This window comes from Zootoca vivipara, chromosome 3 (genome assembly GCF_965207765.1).
Source record: "Zootoca vivipara chromosome 3, rZooViv2.hap1.1, whole genome shotgun sequence".
In the NCBI taxonomy this organism is placed as follows: domain Eukaryota; kingdom Metazoa; phylum Chordata; class Lepidosauria; order Squamata; family Lacertidae; genus Zootoca; species Zootoca vivipara.
In genome coordinates, this window is record NC_142586.1 from 19,109,335 (window position 1) to 19,131,481 (window position 22,147).

At 41.9% G+C, this 22,147-nt stretch overlaps 1 protein-coding gene across 4 annotated transcripts in view; it reads left to right on the plus strand.

Moving 5' to 3' along the window:
* The first annotated feature begins 9,319 nt into the window (after positions 1-9,319).
* KLHL29 (kelch like family member 29) overlaps positions 9,320-22,147 on the plus strand; it is a 415,582-nt gene continuing 402,754 nt past the window's right edge. For 2 of the 4 annotated variants that reach the window (XM_088665646.1, XM_088665648.1), the window contains exon 1: positions 9,653-9,776. The gene's annotated coding sequence lies outside the window, so the exon portion shown is untranslated. Of the gene's footprint in view, positions 9,777-22,147 lie in introns of all 4 variants that reach the window. The other 2 variants (XM_060272443.2, XM_060272444.2) reach the window with 2 other exon arrangements.

The window sequence follows — 22,147 nt, forward strand, 5'->3', positions numbered from 1 at the left end:
ATAGCCTGCTACATTCTGTATAAACTCACTCCAAATGTTGTCATATTCAACCAAACAAAGTCTACGTCTATAAGCAGTCCGTTCATAAGATTCGAGAATTGTTATCATATTGTCGCTCCATTGATTAAAGCAGGGGTCAGCAAACTTTTTCAGCAGGGGGCCAGTCCACTGTCCCTCAGACCATGTGGGGGGCCAGACTATATTTTGAAGGGGGGAAGATGAACGAATTCCTATGCCCCACAAATAACCCGGAGATGCATTTTAAATAAAAGGACACATTCTACTAATGTAAAAACACGCTGATTCCTGGACCATCCATGGACCAGATTTAGAAGGCGATTGGGCCAGATCCGACCTCCCAGCCTTAGTTTGCCTACTAAGGGCATCATATCTTTATTATTCCAATTCATCAGTGTAAAGTCTCTTGGCTACCATTAAGGCGCATAGAATTCCATTTCCATTGTCCCTTTTTAAAATTTCCACACCATAGTTATATGGTTCAAAAGAATACTTTCCGCTGAAAGATTTAACTTTTTCCGCACAGTCATAGTTGTGCAGTCCAGCACTTTCTCCGCAAACTTGGGAAGTATGGAACAATGAGCAAACATATGTTCCGGGGGGGGGGCATTGTGCTAATATCTCTTGATTGCCTACTTCCCAATCCCTGGGCTAAGATGTTAGGCTCCTTCATGTGGCGCCAACAATCTGCCACCTTCACTCATGACAGAGTAATATTGAACTACTGTTTTTATTCAGTTTCATGCAGCTAATTTTAAACTGCTAGCCTCCCACAAAAAAAATACATGACTTTTAAATATCGCTTCCTGTTTCATTTTTAATATAAAAAATTGGGAAGGATATAAATATAGCACGCAGGGAGGGAGGATGAAAAGAGGACTTTAAATGACACATACCAAACAATGCACTTACTATTCTGCTAGTTGATGCTGCTGTCCTCAGAAGTAAGGTCTTTGAAGTTAGCTACATTGGAGTTTGGAAAACAACTAGTGTAAATGATTATAGGCTAACACAGGGCTGGCAGAGTATAAAGTCAAATGGACAGTTTGTGGCTTTGTAAATAGAGACGTGTGTGTGTGTGTGTGTGTGTGTGTGTGTGTGTGTTTAAAAAATATTCCTTGCATTAGATCCTTGTATATTATAAAAATGGATCCAGTTTTGTACTTTACTTGAATATTACATCCACCAGCTGTTTCCTGGTGTTTTTCACCTTTTGGGATAGGTGAAAATGGATCAGCTCCTAAATACGGTTTCAAATTAAATTGGCTGCAAATGCAATCTGCACTTTTGCTGAGTTGTCCCTATGGTGTAAAGGAGGCTTAATGTAAATAAGAAAAAGGCATTTAATTCTGTGCTGTAGGATATATGATATGTGAACTTTAGAAAAGGTCTTGTGGCTATCCCAGGAGTGCACTACTAGAATCCCAAGTAGGGGGGGGAGGGAATGGCCGTTTGTGGGTTGGAACCTTTAAATGTGTACTTATATGATAAGGAATGTATCAATGCATTGAGAACAATGATGGGTTTAGGCCAGAATACTTTAATCAAGTCAGTGAGTTTCTCCTTCCTCTATGGAACTCTGGTTTCTTGCAGAAAATCAGCATATAAGAATTGTCATTATGCCAATGGTTTTATCATCCTGGCTCTAATAGGGACCCACCAGAGTGAAAGTGAATGACAGCACATTTATTAGGGCTGTGCAAACCTGAATCCTGAACCAAATCAAGCCAATTTGGGCCAAATCAAAATTGGGTCCAGGCAGCTACGAATCGATTCAAATGGGAGGCAGACTTTCTAGAGCAGGCATCCCCAAACTGCGGCCCTCCAGATGTTTTGGCCTACAACTCCCATGATCCCTAGCTAACAGGACCAGTGGTGAGGGATGATGGGAATTGTATTCCAAAACATCTGGAGGGCCGAAGTTTGGGGATGCTTGTTCTAGAGCTTTCTAGAGTCAATGGGAGGACCAAAGATTCCTATCGGGTAAGATCAAATCTAAATTTATCAGAACAGAATCAGGATCTGGTCTAAATTGCTGGACTGGGCCCAAAACTACCATCAAAGTAAATATAGGAGACAAAATACCATACAGTTCCCCCACGCCCAGGAAATCTGAAACAATTGCCAGGCTTCTCAAGAACTCAGTGTTTTTTCTCCAAAGCAAGACCCTAAATAAATAGTATTTCTTGAGACCTGCTTATCAAAACCAGTCTTATCCACATGTACGCAATAATGGAATTGTAGCCTAATCGTAACGCAAAACTGGGCCAATTCCATGGTCATGTCTGCTGCAGAAATGGTGGGGAGAGGGCTGCTTTCCCCTTTCTGCTAGCACATCGTAACCTAAGCCAAGGGGTTTATTACTGCATGGCATATGGGGAAGTGTTTTGTGGAAGTCTTGTTAAAATACCACAGCTTATCATTCCACTGAAACCTGATTTGTGCTGCCAATAGTTTGTTTGGCTGCAATGACATTGGGTGTTTCAAAGGCTGGAGAAAATTTACAGCAGAAGATACATCATTGATTTACCATAAAAATAAAATATCTGCCTGTTGTAATAATCCTTAGTATTAACAGTGGCTGAATCAAAAACCCTCATTTTGCATTTGTTTTAATGGGCGAGATTTTCTGCACTCAACATACCTAAGTTTAGATTATTACTATTCTTTTCTTCTCCATTTTCCTTTTTGTGGGTAAAAAATATTTATCATAGTTTATTTATCACTCATTGTGCCAAAGAGGTGACAACAATTTCATGAGGTAGGTTATGCTGAGAAATAGTGAATGCTCCAGTATTTTTCAGTGAGCTCCGAGGTTGTACAGGGATCTACATTTTTCCAAAACCAAGGTACTGTATATGATGACTCTCAAAATCTCTCAGATTAACCTACCTGATAGGGTTCTTGTGAGGCTGGAATTCCATGCTGTGACCCATAGAGGAAAGGAAATGCACTGGTGTGATCGACAAACTGAGCAAAATGTTCTCTTTCTTTCTTTTTAATATTTTCATCATATTCATATTTAAAGAACAGAAGAAGATAATAGACTTTCAAAGACCCTCCAAGGGTCTCTATTTTCCAGGGACAGTCCCGGATTTACAGAAGCCGTCCCGGTTTCTGTTTTGATCCTGGAATGTTCCGCTTTTCCTTAAGACATTCCTATTTACATCAGAGAAATGTTGGAGGGTATGGAGTTATCCAGCCCATGAGCCACCTGAAGGCGTCCCTGTATAGGGAAGGCCTTTTAAAAAATAATAATTCATGTTTGATTATATTTTCATATATGTTAGAAGCTGCCCAGAGTGGCTGGGACAACCCAGACGGATGGGTGGTGTATAAATAGCAAAATTGTTGTTGTTGTTGAATAAAGGGACCCCTGACCATTAGGTCAGGTCATGACTGACTCTGGGGTTGCGGCGCTCATCTTGCGTTAGTGGCCGAGGAAGCCGGCGTACAGCTTCCAGGTCATGTGGCCAGCATGACAAAGCCGCTTCTGGCAAACCAGAGCAGCACACGGAAACACCGTTTACCTTCCCGCTGTAGCAGTATCTATTTATCTACCTGCACTTTGAAGTGCTTTCGAACTGCTAGGTTGGCAGGAGCAACGGGAGCTCACCCCGTCACAGGGATTCGAACCACAGACCTTCTGATCGGCAAGCCCTAAGCTCTGTGGTTTAAACCACAGCGCCACCCGTGTCCCGCCTTTTGTTGAATAGGACATTCCTATTTTCATCAGAGAAATGCAGAGGGTATGCTTTGTCATATTATGAGAAGTTTACCCTGTTATGTTTGGTTGTTTGGTTTTTTTAAAAAAAATTCTTTAAAGCAGTAGTGGTTAAACATTCACGTTCCTTATGTTGTTGAGCTACCACTCCAATAATTGCTGACCTGCTGGCTGGGGCCAGGAGTTGAAACCTGGAAGTTTTGAAAGCCTCCACCCCAACAATTCATAAAATTGTGGAATACCCGCTGACATGACATGTCTTTTTGTTGGCTTCAACATGTATCTCTTTTACTGTGCGATAAAAACATTCTCCAGCAGCCATACACAAGACTGGTTCACCCATGCATTTACATCACTTAATTTTATTTAGCATTCTTGTATACTACTTTTCATTTTTAATAAAGCACCTCTGATATCAATAGGATGATATTGACAGTAATAAGAAACCCATATTATAAAAGTAATAAAAAACCCATAAATAAAATCACAACCACCATTGTATAATAAAGAAGGTTAAAAAATTATTTTATTTTTTAACCTTCTTTATTATACAATGGTGGTTGTGATTTTGTTTCTGGTTTTTTAAATTGCTTTTTACGGGTTCCAAAACCTTGGAGAACATGTATGTAAGTCTTCATTATGCAGCAGAAGCCAATCATTGTCAGAGTCATTCATGGTCTTTTACGGGGGGAGTTTCACAGCTGGGGCACCATCATTCCACATGCCCTTTTAAAATTTTGTTTTTATTTATTATAAAAGACAACATAACAAAGAGGTATAAAGTACAAAAAAGGTCAGAAACCACAGGGTTCCCCCCCCCCCGTAACACTTTTAGTGCTATTGACATACGGTAGCTCAGTTACAGCACAGTGCCCAATTTGAGGACTGGAACATTCTCCACATGTAATAGGTGTGACTGTCTCTGTTAAATGGCTGAAAACTTGAACTGCATTACTTCCAACAAGGCTTGACGTCATGAGTTTCAAATTTACATGTACAGTGGTACCTCGGGTTACAAATGCTTCAGGTTACAAACGTTTCAGGTTACAAACTCCGCTAACCCAGGAATAGTACCTCAGGTTAAGAACTTTGCTTCAGGATGAGAACAGAAATTGTGCTCCGGTGGTGTGGCGGCAGAAGGAGGCCCCGTTAGCTAAAGTGGTGCTTCAGGTTAAGAACAGTTTCAGGTTAAGAACGGATCTCCGGAACAAATTAAGTTCTTAACCCAAGGTACCACCACTGTACCATATTAGTGGACCAAATTGCATCACAACAAATGGCAAATACGCTTAGTTTGTCTTTCTTTTGGTTACAGCAGCAAATCATGCTTTAATGTACCAGTATGTGATATTGGTTCCTTTCAAGTATTTTCAGTATTTTTTGCAATGGTCGTGACTTCCAGTTTTCAGGGCAAGAGGCCATGAGAAGACATCTCAGACCAGGAAGAGAACATGCCTTCTAAATTAGCCTTTGAAGTTCTTGCATCCTTAGGAGGTTGAGCACCAGAGACCCCTCTGACCTGAAGAGTCAGTTGTAAAACAAGCTGGGCCTCTTTAAGAGTAGATGAGACTAGCTACCAGTCAGAGGATCCTACAGTCCTATTTAAGACACATCCTGAGTTTGTTGAAGCAGCATTCCAGCTGGACCTTTCTGACTTCCACTCCAGATGCCACTTGGAGCTGTCCAAGGTGCTACCCGATTTGCAAGTTTTGTCTTCTGCTTTACCCAACTCCGCTTATCTGGATTTTAACCTCTGCTTCGTCTGACCTTGCCTTGCTGGACCCTGATCTGTGCTTGGCCAGACTTTGGTGCCTGGATTTGGAACTGAAACACACTGCCTGGTGTCCTATTGATTCTGTGTCTAGCTCTCATTTATGCTAGAAACCTGGGATCACTGCCTGGGACAGAACATAATCTTCCTGCTTTAGCAACGCTTAATGATTTCCAGCTGAAAATAGCCCACAACAGGAAAACCCATTGTTTGAAATGATATGAACGTTTTGTCCGGCCTGTATTGGTTCACCCACATGTAGCGTCCACTTTTTGATGCTGAAGCCATCAAACGATGAAGATCCAAATGTTGAACCATCGTCCCTGATTGTGCCATTATAAGAAAAGACAGTGACAATAAGTGGTACCCTCATTTTGTTGTTTTTTTCAATGTAGGGTGACCACACCATTTCAAATTTTATTTCAATAATATTTGAATAAAAGGCTGCCCTGTATTGGGAAGTTTTTAATGTTTGATGTTTTATTATGTTTTTATATATGTTGTAAGCCACACAGCGTGGCTAGGGAAACCCAGCCAGATGGCCGGGGTAACATCATCATCATCGGGTCACTACCAAGACTTAGCCTTGTTTCCAGCTATTTTACATGCACTAATATTATGACCTCAAAAATGTCTCTCTGCTTCTTGAGATCTTCATCAGTGGATCTCCTCTGGATATTTTGCCAAATAAGGTGAGCCAAATGCTTATTAGGGAGAGAAGCTTGCCTGTGGTCACTGGGGCCCAGGCTTTTCAGTTATGCTTTTCATTCATTTTAGATATTTGGCACTTATTATTTCTCCATATACTGGCTTTGTACAGGTTTAATGATGATGTATGATGGGTTTACACTGGCTGTACCGCTGTTGTTTTTAATATATGTCATGACCTTGTGCTATTTGATTGTATTTTTGTACTTTACTGGTTCATAAGTTTTGAAAATTGCCAGCTTTTTCCCCCATTCTTCCTTCATTCATGGTGCAATGCATGTGGTCCCCAGTCCTTCCAGGTCCTGATCGGCCTCAGACCTGCAACGTGGTACTCTCATGTTCCTTCAGACCATGTCTAGGGATTGTTAACCTGTTGATGGGTGGTTTTAATATGTTGTAAATATGTCCAGGATTGCAGTACCTTTGGAGAAAAGAGCACCAGAACTCTGCAGAATGTCCTTTCATGCATTTTCAAGTCCATTATAGCTTCTGCATAACACATGGACAGGAAGTCTGTGTCACTTCTTGCTATAGAAAGGCAATGCACACTCTTGCATTAATGGCCTGGCATACTTATCTGCTTATCTGTTGGAAATGCCCTGATCCCTGCTTCTTATATTGGGATTTTTGAAATAACTGTCATTTGCTCTAATTTATATTATTTTGATTCATTGGTTTCATTGACTAATGTGCTACTGCAATGTTACTGAAGGAGATGCTGCTGTGGCAGTAAACCTGTCCATTTAAAAATGGTTTTGGGTCTATATATATAAATATCTATATAAGCAAACAGAGTTGTGTTTGTAATCCTTAGGCTGTGTCATAAAGGTCAGAGAACAATAAGCTGGCAAAAAAGCAAGCAGGTTCTCTGAGATCACACGGTCTTTGCATGACCCTACGTGGTTTCTAAAGAATTTCCACTCCATGTCCTCTAAAGCCTTGAAGTCATTCCGTGAACATTTGAATGCCACTGAGGGACTGCCATGCTACTTATCAGGTCAACAGTCCCTGTGAGGTTTCTCACTGGATTCTAGGTCAAATAGATGCAATGGGCAAAAAAAAAGAGAGTCTGCTTCTCTTGCTCTCTCTTTAAAAGGGCCTGTGATAAAAATGGCCTAGGACTTGGGAGAGTGGTGTGGGTGGGTGTGAAATAATTCACATTCAAACACATATGAACTTATGAACCCACACATCACAGGCAAGTTCAGTGTAGAGGCATTCCATGTATCCTCTCCAGGAATTGATCACCTTTTCCTGTTTCAGGCTGTGTGGATATTCAGCTAAAACAATTCCAATAGTACTAGCAGCAATCATGCCAATATATGTGTGTGTGCAAGGCAAGTGTGGATGAAAGGGAAATTTCCTTTCCAGTGCCATATCCTTGTTTCCTTTCAGGCATTAGAATGTGTTTGTCCTTTATTTAAACCTCGCTCTTCACTTTCATTACCCATTCGAACAAGGCGCTGATTTCTCAGTGCCTTCGTTTTCCTGCTCATCATTGCTGTGATTGCTATTATGACTGTTATTTAGGATGGCTGGCTTACTTTCAGCATGTTAGAGCACATGTGTCTGTGGCAAACTTTCAAGCATGTGGATTGCTTTCCTCCCCCCCCCTTCTTCAAAGCATGATTTGGATAATGTTTAAATCAAGGGCTGTAATCATTTACTCTGGAGAAGGTCTACCGAAGTCAACAAACTGGCTGTTTTGGAAGAGGCAGGTTTGCCCACGCTGAAAGTAAGCAGAGAGCATCTGTAGAGAGATAAACAGGTGCCACAATCCAAGGGAGACTTAGGCGGTCTTAAACATAAAGGGGCTCCAATGCACTGGATCTTGGCTCTGCATGTTTCATATCCAGTCCTCTACAGACAATACACAATTTGATTCTTTAAAATGATATTACGGATTGCCCCTTCACATTAATAGAGAAACGCCCATCACGGTGACTTCAGTGGGATTCAGACTCAGGCCTATGGGGAAAGTTATCCAGGCTACTACCCTTGAGCTACTTGGGAGCAAGCCCTATTGAACTGAGTGGGGCTTGCGGGGGAGCAAGATCGAGCTGTTGCATTCTCCTTGTGCTGAAGCACGAGTTAAATTGATTTATAAATAGGCAAGGGCACGATGTGCACTGTTGCACCGGGGGTAGGTGGGGGGAGGCGAGTGTGTTAGTCGCTCCCCTCCCCCCGCTCCTCAGTGCCTCGCATACAGTATGTTTTCAGCGTATAAGACCGTAGTAGCAACAGCAGTCAATGCAGCTTCCTCGAGCACGTTTCCCAGCCTGCAAGTCACCAGGAGGAATGGAAACCAAAGCCAGAAGAAACCGCCAGCTCTCTCTCCCCGGAAAAAATGCGCACAACAACGCTGCGTGAGCGCGGCCGGATTATAAAGTCCAGGGAAATACAGTACAAGCGCATCTATATAAAGCACGTATGAGTCAGAGAGCTAGTGGAAGAGGGAAGCAGCATAAACAGTGGATCAGGTGGCTGCTTCTGTCTCCTTGCAACCTCCACGGTAGCTGCTGTTTCTCTCTCTCTGTGTGTGTGCGTGTGTAACTTTACCAGAAGTGGTGCCATTGATCTCTTTTCTCCTCGCGCTCTGCATCCTCCGTAGGGAAGAGAACAAACATCCCTGCCTGCGGGCTCCGTTTCCTGCAGGATGGCACCGTCAGCTCGCGGTTGCCGGCTGCTGCTGCTGCCCGCGAGGAGGAGAAGTGCCAAGAACAGCGCCGGCTGCTTGGAGAGACAGGAGAGGGGGAAGGAGAAGCGGCGACGAATGAAATAAATAAAAGGGCGACCCGGGCAGAGGCAGCCGCGGCGGTGCTGCTCGCTCTTGTGTGCAAATTGCCCGCTCCGAACCCCTCCCCGTGGGGGAGGCTGGGCTGGGTTGACACACGGGAGGAGCAGAGCTGGGGTGGGGTGGGGGAAAAGAAGGCAAGAGAGAGAGAGAAAGGAGGAGGAGGAGGAGGGAGGTAAAAGAGCCAGAAAAGGGAGCCCGTCCCCGCCCTCGCTCGCCTCGTCCCACCCCCCCGCGTCCGCGATTGGCTCCTCCCGCCCCTCGCCCGGGCTGCGAGGCCGCCTCCTTCTCCAGCTAAAGCGGCCAGTGTGCGAGCAGGAGCGAGCCAGAAGGGAGCATGGTCTCGACGCCGCAACCAGCTGCCTCCGTCTGCCCGAGTCGCGCCCGCTCCGCCAGCCTCTCGCGCGCTCCCTCCCCGCGCCGCCTCGCGCCCGCCCTCCGGAGGGGCTGAGGGGGAAGCCCCGGCGGCGGCAGCGGCGACGGTGCGGGGCTTTGCGGTAGGGGGGGAGGGCGGAGAGGCTGCGATGCCGAAGCCGCCTCCCCCTCCTCCTCCTTCTCCCCCTCCTCCTGCCGCTGTTTCTGTGCATCCTCCTTCTCCGCCTGCCTGAAGAAGGTGGGGGGGAGGACGAAGAAGAAGAAGAAGAAGAGCAAGAAGAAGAAGAACCCAGAAGAAGAAGCCGCTTTCGCGCGCCAAGGACGCGCGTAATTACGCGCCGGCGGCCCCTCGCCTCTCCCGCGCGTGCACCGCCCAGAGCGGAAAGGTAAGAGCCAATGTGGGGTGGCGGAGGCGGGGGAGAGCGCGACGCAAGGTAGAGGGAGAACCGTGAAGCGAGGCTCCTAGGTGGCCGGTTCAGCGAGGTGGCGGCGGCTCGTGGCCCCGCGGCTGTTGTGCTGGTGGCACCGCCTGGAGTAAGTCGCCTCGGGTGGGTTGAGCGGCGGGCGCCTGCGAATCCCCCCTCGCGCCTGCGCTCGCCGCTTGCCTGGGAAAACTTCCTGCTTGGGTGTTTTGTGTGCGTGAGGTGCGAGACGAGCTTCGGTAGCGCGGGGGTGCTCTGGGGTAACCGGAGGGGGTGAGGTGCGGGGAGAGAGGCAGCCACCCACCCTGCTTCCTCCGCCCTCGTCGGTCACTCTTTCTCTCCCAGCACCACCACCTTTCTCTCTCTCTCTCTTCGCCATCTCTTCAACTTCCCTCTCGGTGTGGGTTAAAAGGCACCTTTCCTCACCCTACAAAGCGTGAGCTCCAAAGGTGGTTGACTTCTCTCTCTCTCTCTCTTCTGAATGGAGGAGCAGGGAACCACGCAGTGTGTCATTTTTTCCCCCTCTGGCGCTGCGTGTGTATTTTTTTATTTATTTGGTAAATAATAAAACAAGGCTTTGTTTCGTAGACGGCTCTCCCCGTTTAAAAGCACACACCACTGCAAAATCATCCGTCATCACCAGAAGGCAGAGGCTATCTTTAATTAAAACCGTCCTGAAAGGAATAAAAAATGACAGTAGCCTACCTCGGAATGAAATCTGCAGGGATCTTGGTGCAGGTCTGTCATCCCTGGCTGACTTTTCTTACCATAGTTTGTTTCAAAATGCCTCGACCCTCATGGGGAAACACGGCTTGAATAGATTGGGTAACTTCTAGGTGTGTTAGTCTCTGCTGCTGCATCCCCTTAACCAGTCTCTGCTACTCATTGTCAAACCTCCAACTTACCCCCCCCCCCAATCCACTAACCCCCCCCCCCCAATATATCCTGTCTGCCTAATGTAGGTTGTCATCTTTCTGGGCAGCAGCTGAATTGTAGAGTGCCTTGTAGCCTTTTGGCAGAATATAAATAGTTCTATACTGAAGGTAGGAACCAATTTATAGTGTACAGTCCTAGGCATGGCTTTCAGGAAGTTCCATTGAACTGGGTGAGACTTACCTAAGCCTATGCATGTTTACTTTCAAATAACACGTCTCTGTTTACTGGAAGACTTGGTTCTGTTGTATCGGCTGTGGTTTTCATGAGCTATAGTTTCTCTTCTTCCTTCTTTCCATCACCCTGTTCCACATTTAATTATTGTGCCTTGTGTTTTTTTTTTAATGATGGGCAAAGGATCTGGTGTTTGCGTAATAGTGCAAATAGTTACATTTTGGGATGGTGATTGATTGCATACATTTTAAAGATTTGCTCCATGTGCATTTTGAAAAGGGTGACCTCTAAAATCTACTGTTGTGATCAAGGCTGCTGTTATGTTCACATTTACCTGGGACCAAGTCCCATTGAATTCAAGACCTATATAGGATTGTGCTGTTAAAAGGTTAATAACGCCTAAGTGAATATAGATATTATTGAAGACCTTAAGTTATAGATGAATAGATACAAAGTTTAAAAGTTTGTCGGGGGGGGGGGGGGGGAGAAGAAAAGCAAATTGTTATTGAGCAATTGTTTTAATATTGTTAGTGTACATTTCACCAGAAATAATTTTGGGTGTCTCCCCCCCCCTCAGTCAATCAGATTGCTGATAGCAGCAGTACACTACCATCTTTGAAGTTTCAACAAATTGCTAAATTATGCCCCCCCTCATATATATGATTGTATGACAGAAGCATTACTATGTTCCTCTTATTCCTTTTTTTAAAAAAAGCATCTGTAGCACAATGTTACAACTGGATTAAGCTGGGAATGACATTTACTTCACAAAGTGAAGTACAACCATGTTTTAGCCTTATTCAACAGTTTGAAACTTTAGTTATGCACAGTGGGTTACCTACTCTTATTTGAATGAGTAACAAGGTTTTATTCTTCTCTGTATAACCTGCCCCTCACTGTGGCTGTCTGCGGAAGGGTTTTTCCCAGCTTGCAATGAAGCATGGCTTATATAAGCGAAATGACTATCAATGCATGTACAGTAGTTACAACCATGTTTCATGGGATTTTTATTATTATTATTTGTAAACTTGGTGCTTTCGACTGCACCTCCAGAGGATGTGGAGTTAGGTTATTGCAGTCAACATAATGAATCTGGACGAATGGTTCTTTTCTACAACTTTTATCTAAGCTATTAGATCCATAGTGGTGTTTGATCCTTATTTGAAGAGGATTAAGTTAAAACGAGCACTTTGTATAGACAGCTTCACAGAGAACTCAAATCTCTTCTATGTAGATTTGAGTGAACTGATGTAGCTTGAAAGTTTCCTATGCTCCCAAGTTTTCAGTGTTAACTGGTCTTGTGAAGCGTAAGAAGTATGTTCACAGTGCTTGGAGCAACAGAACCCAAGAACAAACGTTCAGTGTGAATTATTGCTGCAATAGAATATTTTATGGTTGTCATGGCTACAAATAGAGCAATGGTTGCTGGTTTTCACCTAAATGCAGTAGTAGAAAAGGGGTAGAATTCAAGTTCTTTTGTTACTTTTAATTCTATCTCTGATGAATGATAGCCAAACCTCAGGTGTCCAATAAATGCAAAACATTGAATCTGGTTTCAAGTTCCCCCCTCCTTTTTTTTCAAACCCATAACGTAGCAAAACTGCAGAAGGTAAAGCATTCTTTTTGTTTGCTAGATTCATCCCGCAAATCTTACGGTAATGGGACTTGCGGGAAACAGAAGAGCATTCAGTCCAGCCCTCCGTACACAGTAGGCAACATAAACTGGATCACTCTCTGCTACAGGTGGTTAAGAAGGGGAAAATAATACACAGCACACTAAGATTTCATCCCTTGATGAGAGTGTTGGGTGAGAGATGGCTGTCTACAACAGTGTGACTGATGTGGGGGATTTGTTTCAATACTTTATATGTTTCATTCGCTGAGTGGCTTCATAGTGGCCCGATGTGCATGTGTGCAGTACATTTTTAGTGTGTGGATGGAGTGGTTGGGGATAGTCGCTTGTTCAAGAGGGAGATGTTGGGTGGATGGTACATTTGTGTGCGTTGGTGGATGTACTTGAGGTATGGGGAGTAGAGTGGGATGACTTATATTGGATGAGTAGTGGGTACCGCACGCTTTATGTTCATGTTTTAGGGAAATTGGTTAGGTGTAGAGGGAAGAGAAAATCTAGATGTGATGTGGTGGATTTCTTACCGAGGCAAGTGCTTTGTGTTGTGAGCTAGGATGTCCCTTGGCAAGAGGGGGGGAACCCCTGACTCTTTAAGATGTTTTCAACTGCTGTGTTTTACTTTTGGGGGGACTTGGCTGTTTTAGTCTGCACTGTGGTTTTTCAGTTGTATTGATTGTTCTCACTCCATGTATTGTTGCTGTTATTTTTTTTTAAATAAATGACTTAGAGGCTGTTGTAGTAGTAAGAAGGAACTATAATATATGAAATACAGTAGGGTGAAAAGCTGCAACTGACCTTAGCAGCAAGCAGCTGAAAACGTTTGTGGAACCATGTATTACACTGTTAAAGGCAGCTTTGTTGCTTCGGAAAAATGTGGAGATACTGATGGTGGTGGTTTCCTCCCCCCTTTCATTCAGCGTTTAACACGTGTTGAAGAAAAGCACACCCAAGCAGTGTCTTTATTGCCTACAGTTTAGTAGCACTGCTGCCATCTGTTCTTGGACATCTGCTTGCACTGAAAAACTTGCCTAATTCTAGATTATATTTCTTGACCATAGTTGCTCTCTAAGATGCTGATTCTCTTGGGGCCATGGCACCAGCTCCAGGCATGTGTTTGGTCACTTGTGGTTCAGCCTTGTCCCATTATTACTTCCCTCCTCTTCCTTTTAATGACTTTATTCCTAATATCTAGAATTTAAGGTGACAGTTCTTCCTAATCAAAGTAGTAGCCAGGTTCACATGTCCAGCAAAGTGCTGGTTCCGATTGCGCAGAACTTCCATGTCAATCCTTCCTGAACTGAATCCTGTGAATTGACATAAAGCTGTTGGTGTTTTTTTAATTTTTAATTGTACTATTAAGTCTGCTACTTTATTTTACTTTCTATGCACAATATTTCATTAAATCATCTGTCTTAAGAACAGGATGTAGAAAAACAGAAAACTTAATAAAGTTGAGAATCTGGACTCCTCAGACTGAGGAGGCAAGTCAGCAAATCTTGTTCTTCTGTCTCCCACTCTTTCTATTTAGGTACTTATTTGCATATATTGCAACGGCTATGGAATACATTAAGAAAAGATGTTCTGAATCCCATTAAAATGTTAAGGCCGTAAGGTGTAAAATAATAATATAAATGTGCCCGGTGCTAGTCCAAAGAGAAAGATCCGAAAGTTGCTGGCAATTTTCGGGTAGCCACTGAAAGAACCCCCTCAGTAACGCTGCCTTTCTGGTCAGAAAATGGAACTTGCATGCTACTGTCAAGAAGGTGCATTTTTGTTGTAGTTGGCATGGGAAACGAAGCAGTATCTTAGAATCATTAGGAGAGACCAGCCCATTTGGGACTCAAAACAGTGAATTGTGCAGTTAAAGAAATGAGTGTGGAAATGTGTCTGAATGTTCTCTCCATGCCCAAGGTTGGCCACTATTTCCTATGCCTCCTGAAGATCCTGAACGCATCAGCAAGGATGCCTCTGGGAAAAGTTTAGTTCAGTACTGAGTTTGTGTGTGAGAATGCAGCAGAAACCACTCTGAGGTTCAAACCAGGGATGACCTGTGTATGGCTTTTGCTCTTCAGTGCTTGTTCTAGTAAATATTTTTTTGTTTGTTTGCATATTTCTTGAGATGCTCTAAAAATTTTATTGATTGGAGTTACAACCTTGCGTGGTTCTGTTTTATTGTGTGCTTGTAGTGTTTTTGTGTGTTTTTTGCTTTCTTGTAAACTGCCCTGGGGTTATCAGTTGTACTGTACAGTATATTGAAGGGTGGGGATACAAGCCTTATTATTTATTTATTTTAAAAAATCAAGATACAAATTTGCCAAGTTTTTAATACAGAAAAGTTGTGTGTTGACTGCTTTTTTACATCAGTTTACCTCTAGCTTCTAAACACTATGATCAAGTTACTAGAACTTGTTTTCATTGGTGTTTTTTTTTGTTTATAAAACAAAAGGCAAAGCATAAGGAGGCCTACAGGTTATAGAAGACAACATACTGTTTGGAGGAAGCAAATCTAGATAAGAGAAACCTAAATGCTTTTTGCCATAGTTAGGATGGCTTGAAATGGCTGGTAGTGGAGAGTCATTAATGTTGCATGATTGTAAAAAAGGAACTTGTGATGAGAAAAGAAATTGCCAGTGTGTGTCTTAGCTCTCTTTGTATATTAGAAGGCACTTGATCTCTCAGCAAGCACAGTCTGAATAAAAAGAACGACTAGCAAACTTGGGTACACTTGGAAATATTTACTTCAAGTCAGGAAAGCACCTGAAGTATTACATTAAGAGCTGTCAGGTAATTGGACACCCCTTAGGCTACATTGGAAGAAATATCACTAGTACGGTAGTGACTCACTCTGTTGGTGATGCAAGAAGGAGGAAGGTACACCTGGTACATATAATATGTGGCTTCCCTTGTATTGTTTTAGTCTATGTTTTTTGTTTGCCTTAATCTTGGTTTCTGAAACATTTTCTTAGCCTGAAACACGTACCTATGGTGTTGAACTATATTCCCGTATTGTGTGGTTTGTCAGATGGCCACCAGAAGTGACTCCTTTTGGTGGTGAAAATACCTGTTTTACAGGATTGGAAAGACCACCCCCTCTGTATCAATATATAGAATAACTGGATGCACCTTTTGGTTCTTATTGCCAGCTTCATCCTGTTTCATCTATTCAGCATGCATTGCCAATATAAGGACACAATTCTGAATATTTGGTCACAGTATACTGCTGAAGAATCAGCAGTTTAAATATAGACTCTGCTGTATGTGCGCATCACTAAATGTTGTGATGGCCTCTTAATATGTGACAAGCTTGTTTATTTTTATTTTTAACAATAACCCTGACCAACACCCTTTCCCCTTCCCTTTTAATTTGATTACGTGTGTCTTTGTTAGTATAATGAAAGTTTTTTTGTAAAACTTAAATTATTCAATACAAAAGTATAAATTTTTAATAATTGTCAAGCACAGACAAACATACGGCTTCTAGAGTGCAGACATTGCAGATTTCAAGAGATGTACCTAATCTTGTTGAGCTGGGCTTCAATCATATCTCTATTGATATTTTTGAATCCTACAAGAGACTCATTATCAGTGTTCACTCTAACAAACATGATTAGCATCGCAATGCAGCCTGTAAAAAGCACACCCTTGACTAAGTCTTAGGTAATTTAACAGCTTTGCTCTCATGGTCTTTAGTGATGAATAGTTAACAGAGGAACATGGTCTGATTTTCAAGGAGATATGCCCTTTCACACCTTGCTACAAGATTTTGTGGTGTGTGAGTGTGTGTGTTTTTTTGGGGGGGGGAATGATGTTCTATACCAGGCATCCCCGAACTTTGGCCCTCCAGATGTTTTGGACTACAATTCCCATCTTCCCTGACCACTGGTCCTGTTAGCTAGGGATCATGGGAGTTGTAGGCCAAAACATCTGGAGGGCCGCAGTTTGGGGATGCCTGCCATAAACTGAAATAAAAGCTTCCTTTTACTCCAGTATTTCATCTTGCTGGCTCCTTAATGACAGCATTGAATGCATAAAACTCAAATGTCATCATACTGTATCTTAGCAGGTGTAACTATATGGCACATCCAAAAGAAATAAATTCTACAAAAGAGTAATGAACGTTTTTTTAAAGCTATGTTATGCTAACTTGCTGAAATGCTAAAATGAACACAGCTGTTCTGATTCACTTAACATGCATGTTTAATGACTGGTATGTAAAAAAAAAGCACCAAAATCTTTACAGTTCATTTCTGCAAGTACTTCTTTCTCTCTTGATTGAATAATTCATGTCAAATTGAGATATTTCAGAATCACATGGTTTTTTTGGGGGGGGGGTAATCTGAACATTAAGTACATTGCATTACTTTAAAAAAGTGTTGGAAGCAGAGCATACCCTCTTCATGCCTCTGAGATACCAGTAGAAAAACAAGCATCCAGAAAAATAAATGAATGTAAGGTCTATTCTTACTTCTCTCCTTCCACACACCACACCCATTTCTAGGAACTAAATCTGCCTTAAATTTGTTGTTTCCCCATAATTTGAAAGGCATGTGTTTATGCACAAGAGAGCTTGCTCTATAGGACAATATTGTTAAATACAAAAAAAATCCTTTCTGAAATAAGTATAGGATGTGCTGCAGCCTTGTCACCAAAGTTGCCACTTAGCCACTTGGATTTCAAGCTCTGTGCATGTATACTCAGAAGTAAATCCAGTTATGTTCAGTAGTGTTTACTCCCAGTTAAGATGACCCTTGTGGTCCTTTCCAACTCTACGATTCTATGATTTTTGTTTCAGTTATGAACATTTATGTTCAACCAGATCGCAATAATTTGTTGCTAAGGATAGTTTTCATTCTGTGTCTGCTAGGGAAGCCTTATGCCTTTTCATTTTGTTTTAATGTATTTTAAATACTGCATGGCTGTTTTTTGTTTTGTGTTTGTAAGCCATCTAAATTTATTGATGGGTGATCATAGACATCTTCATAAATAATTTCGCATAAAAGGATCGGAAGTTGCAGACTTTGTATTTCTATTTGATAAAGGAAGGGCAGAGTTGGTCTTGGATTCCTAAGTTTACACAATACCATTGCGAGTTTCATAGGATATCAAACTCAGTAATCTATTGCTATTTGACAGTCATATATATTTGGCTGCTGTATAACTCAAGATTGATAAATAACGTTCAGCTTAAAGGAAGGTGGGAGATTAATTTAGATAAGTTCTAAGGTCTCTGACACATTGGGTGGCTTACCCCAATAAGAACTGCACTGTTGTACCCAGAAACACCACCCACCTCCCTGTAGAAACAGACATAACACCTTAACAGAGCAAACCTGCAGAACATTGAAGTAAGCAACGTATATACAACACAGCAAAAAGTTATTTTTGACTTGTCAAATTGTCAGCTCCCCCCTCCCCCCTTATCTTGTTTAAATCAGACACAGGTTGCTCGGCTTTTACAGATTGTAATACATTACAGTGGTACCTCGACTTCCGAATGCCTCGACATCCGAAGGTTTCGACTTGCAAAGTCGGCAAACCCAGAAGTATTTTCGTCGCGTGTGTGTTCTGCGCAGGCGCAAAGCGCAAAATCACGCTTCACGCATGCGCAAAATGGACGCTTCGACATCCAAAGGTTTCAACTTACGAAGAGCGCCATGGAACGGATCACCTTCGTAAGTCGAGGTACCACTGTACAATGAAATTTCATCTTGTGATGGAAGTTGGTGTAAGACTCTTGCTGCTTTGTTTTCAGGGCTCTGAATAAGTATTCAAACTGCTTCTACTTTCTAAGTTGTCTGTCTTTACCCTTAAGTGAATGTATAAGTTCCTCCTAGGAGAGAGAAGGCAGACACCACATCACTAATTCAAAAGGCTAAATATTTACTTGCTGACTTCTAATACAGCTAGACTGGAATGCCAAAAGTCTTAGAACCCTCTTGCTGCAGCTGTACTTGAAGAAACTCAGCAGGCAATAAAATATGCAGGAAGGTATCATCTGTCAGACATTGCGTTAGTAGGTTAGGATCTGTGCTAAACCTGTTCCAGTCCCCAGACACTGACAACAATCAAAACTGCCTATGTGTGAAAACGTCCCTTTTGATAGTTTTTTCTTTTCTCAACAGAAGTTTCAGCCTGGAGTTTCACCTGGTCTGAACATTTTGATTAGAGCTGAGCATGGTATTTGACCTGTGGACCCCACAAATGTCCCTCGTATCTAACAGCCGGTGGTTGGGAATAATGGAAGGACCCCCACCCCAAATTGTTTTGAAGGAGCTTTAAAATGCCCCCAAAGGTTTAGCATCGTCCTTACAATGCTTCATGGTGATTTGCGGTTGTTTTGGGGAAGAAAAACAGCCCCATGGGAATATGCTTGTGTGGTTTGGCCTACCAGTGAAGCCACTCTTAACAGGAAGGCGTGGTAGGAGCTCCCATTGCTATTCCTAAAAGAACAACATGATTGCAATTTGTTGCTACCTCACCAACCCCCCAGTGCTGTATAATATTCAAGGTTCCTAAGACATGTGAGAATGATTAAAAATACTTATGCATCTTTGCCTTTCAATAATGGCTCAGAACTTTGTGAAAGGGCTGTCATTGTAATTACTGGCCTTTGAATAGATTTTTTTATAAAGAAAAATGTTCCAGTACATATGAGTCTCACATACACATTGCCCAAACACATTATGTAGTTTAAATCTGTTGAAATAAATAGATTCATATCCAACTCTGTCACATGTCCTAGATAATCTCAGAAAGTTAAATACCAGCAGTTTTGTCTGTTTTCTTAACTTTTAAAGTGCAGTTTTTATGATTATGTTGACAAATCAGATCTTTTCATGAAGAGTAATCTTTTCATGAACAAAAGCAAGTTTTCACCTGAAGAACGTGCAAGTCATTGTTTTGCAGATGCAAACTGATGGTATGTGGTGCAGAGAAACAGAAGCGGTTCTCCTCAAATGTGTAAAATGAAGGACAGCATGTTGGAGCTATAGAAGCTTCTGGAGAAGGATTAAAGCTCAATTGTAGAACATCTCATTTGCATGCAGATTCAATCCTCAACATTCTACAGGTAGGGCTAGGAAAAGTTCTCTTCCTGAAACCCTGAAGAGCCACTGCCAGTCAGTGGTAGACAATACTGAGCTTGATGAACGAACGGGCTTATTCGGTATAAGAAGTGTGCATGCACACGAAAGCTCATACCAATGACAAACTTAGTTGGTCTCTAAGGTGCTACTGGAATGATTTTTAAAATTTTGTTTTGACTACGGCAGACCAACACGGCTGGCTACCTACCTGTAACTATTCAGTCTAATATTGAACTAGACACCTATAAACTGCAACAGATTAGTATCAGAAAATGTCAGTGCTTGGGGTACAGTCAAAGTTTGGTAATTAGTAACTTACAGGAATGACAGTGTTGTTCCCTTTCTATTTGGGAAGGGCATACAGTGAATTTGGAAGCAGAAGTATTGATTCAAGTGGGTTCTACAGTATTCCTTATTGAACTCCTATGATTCAATTCCATAAAGAGTTTTAAAATGATTTGCCATTAGCTTATATGGCCTAGGACCCTCGTACCAATGGGACCGCCTCTCCTGGTATGCTCCACGGAGGACCTTAAGGTCCATAAATAACAACACTTTGGAGGTCCCAAGCCTCAAGGAGGTTAGATTGGTTTCAACTAGGGCCAGGGCCTTTTCAGCACTGGCCCCAAAGTGGTGGAACGCTCTGTCACAAGAGACTAGGGCCCTGTGGGTTTGACATCTTTGCGCAGGGCCTGCAAGACGGAGCTGTTCCACCTGGCCTTCGGCTTAGACTTACTCTAACCCCTTATATGGGATTTGGTATATAAATTTTCCCTTGGCTTTTTTGCTGGGCCATGTAGGACCAACATGGATAGCTGGCTCGGGTGAATATCTGATGTTTCCTTCCTTTATGGTCTTGATTTATGGGCTACTACTAAAATGAGGCTGCATTTTAAACTGTATTTTAAGCTGTATTTTAATTAACTGTTTGTTTGTTGTTGTTTTGTTTTGTTTTCTATTACATTTTATTCTAATTCATATTTGGTGTTAACTGCCCTGAGCCCAGGGAGGGCAAGGTATAAATAAAATATTATTATTATTATTATTATTACTATTATTATTAATTAAAACAACCACACCTAATTTCTGGAGGTAGGCCCCAAATAATGGTTATGAACCATGAAACAGCAAAGAGGAGGCAGTACCAAAACAGAGCAAAGGCAAGAGCTGATCTTTAAACAACCGCTGAATTTACAAGTGTCTTCATTAAGGATGACTGTAAACATCAGCAAACAAAACATGAATAAAATAAAGCCAGTATAAACAAGATAGGCATTATCCTAAAGTGACCTTTCTCAACCTTGAATAACTTTATTCAGAAGGCAAACTCATTCTAAAATAGATAATACAAAACCAAATTATAATGCAGTACACAACTGGTCTTAATAGTAACAAAGTCATGTGTAATTAAAGAAATTATTAACACATGTTAATATGTTAACAATATATGTTTAATTGAATTGTTATTGTTCTATACATAAATGTAAATGCTTAAAAATCTGTTTGTTCAGGACTATGATCTTCAAGCATTTTTGAAATAACTACCCACTCTCAGATGAGCTAGAGTTTTTGTTATAAATTTCCACACGTGTTTCAAAACCTTACTAAACCCATGAATGTTAATGAGAACAAGTGCTAGCCTTCTAAATGCAAAATTCTGTTTGGATGTTTAAAATAGCTGTAAGTTATTCTATATCACAAAGGTGCTTACAGGTACCTGGTTTAGAAGTGAACAACAACAACAAACAACATTTTCTTTTATAGTCATGTTCTCTCCCCTTTCCTCCAACATAAAAGGAGAGGCAATTTAAAGCTTCTGTTCATGGCTTGTTTTAAGTTTTAGTTTCCAATTTGTATGAAGTCTGAAACTTTGGCTTGCTTGTTACATCTGGATCAGGCAATGGTGTGCTTACTTGCATGTTCCTCAGTACTAGTATTTAATCTACTACTGGCAATTTCTTGATAGACAAGGAAAACACAAGGTTGCTTAGAGTTAAGTCCCTGCATGCAATTTAAACCTTTTTGATACTTGTTAGTATTAAGCGACCCAACTATCTGAAACACAGAAATGGAAATGTAGTCAATAGGGTAAATGAAATATAAAGAGAGTAAATGAATGGCACCCATAATCTTTGTCATAGTCAGTAATCGTAAATGGAATCCTGCTGTGTTTAATCCTGCTGTGAAATCAAACTGTGCCAGAATTCAAAGGGCTTTCTGCAGTATGAAGAACCATCAGGCCTTTTGCAGAGGGTTGTGGTGATCTTCCAATGTCTTCTACACTCTGGTAGGGTGGGCAACAGTTGTGGTTCAGATTTCTGCTAAATGTGGCACAATTTATATCCAGTGATTTTTAAAAATAATAATAATAATAAAAAGTACTTAAATCTTGCACTCCTGCTCTTAGTGCTGGCATCCTATAAATGACAGGTTAGTTGAAGCTCATGTAGTTCTTGCTGCAGTATTCTCCCGATCCTAAAATATAAAGGCGACTTACATGAAAAATGTTTGTA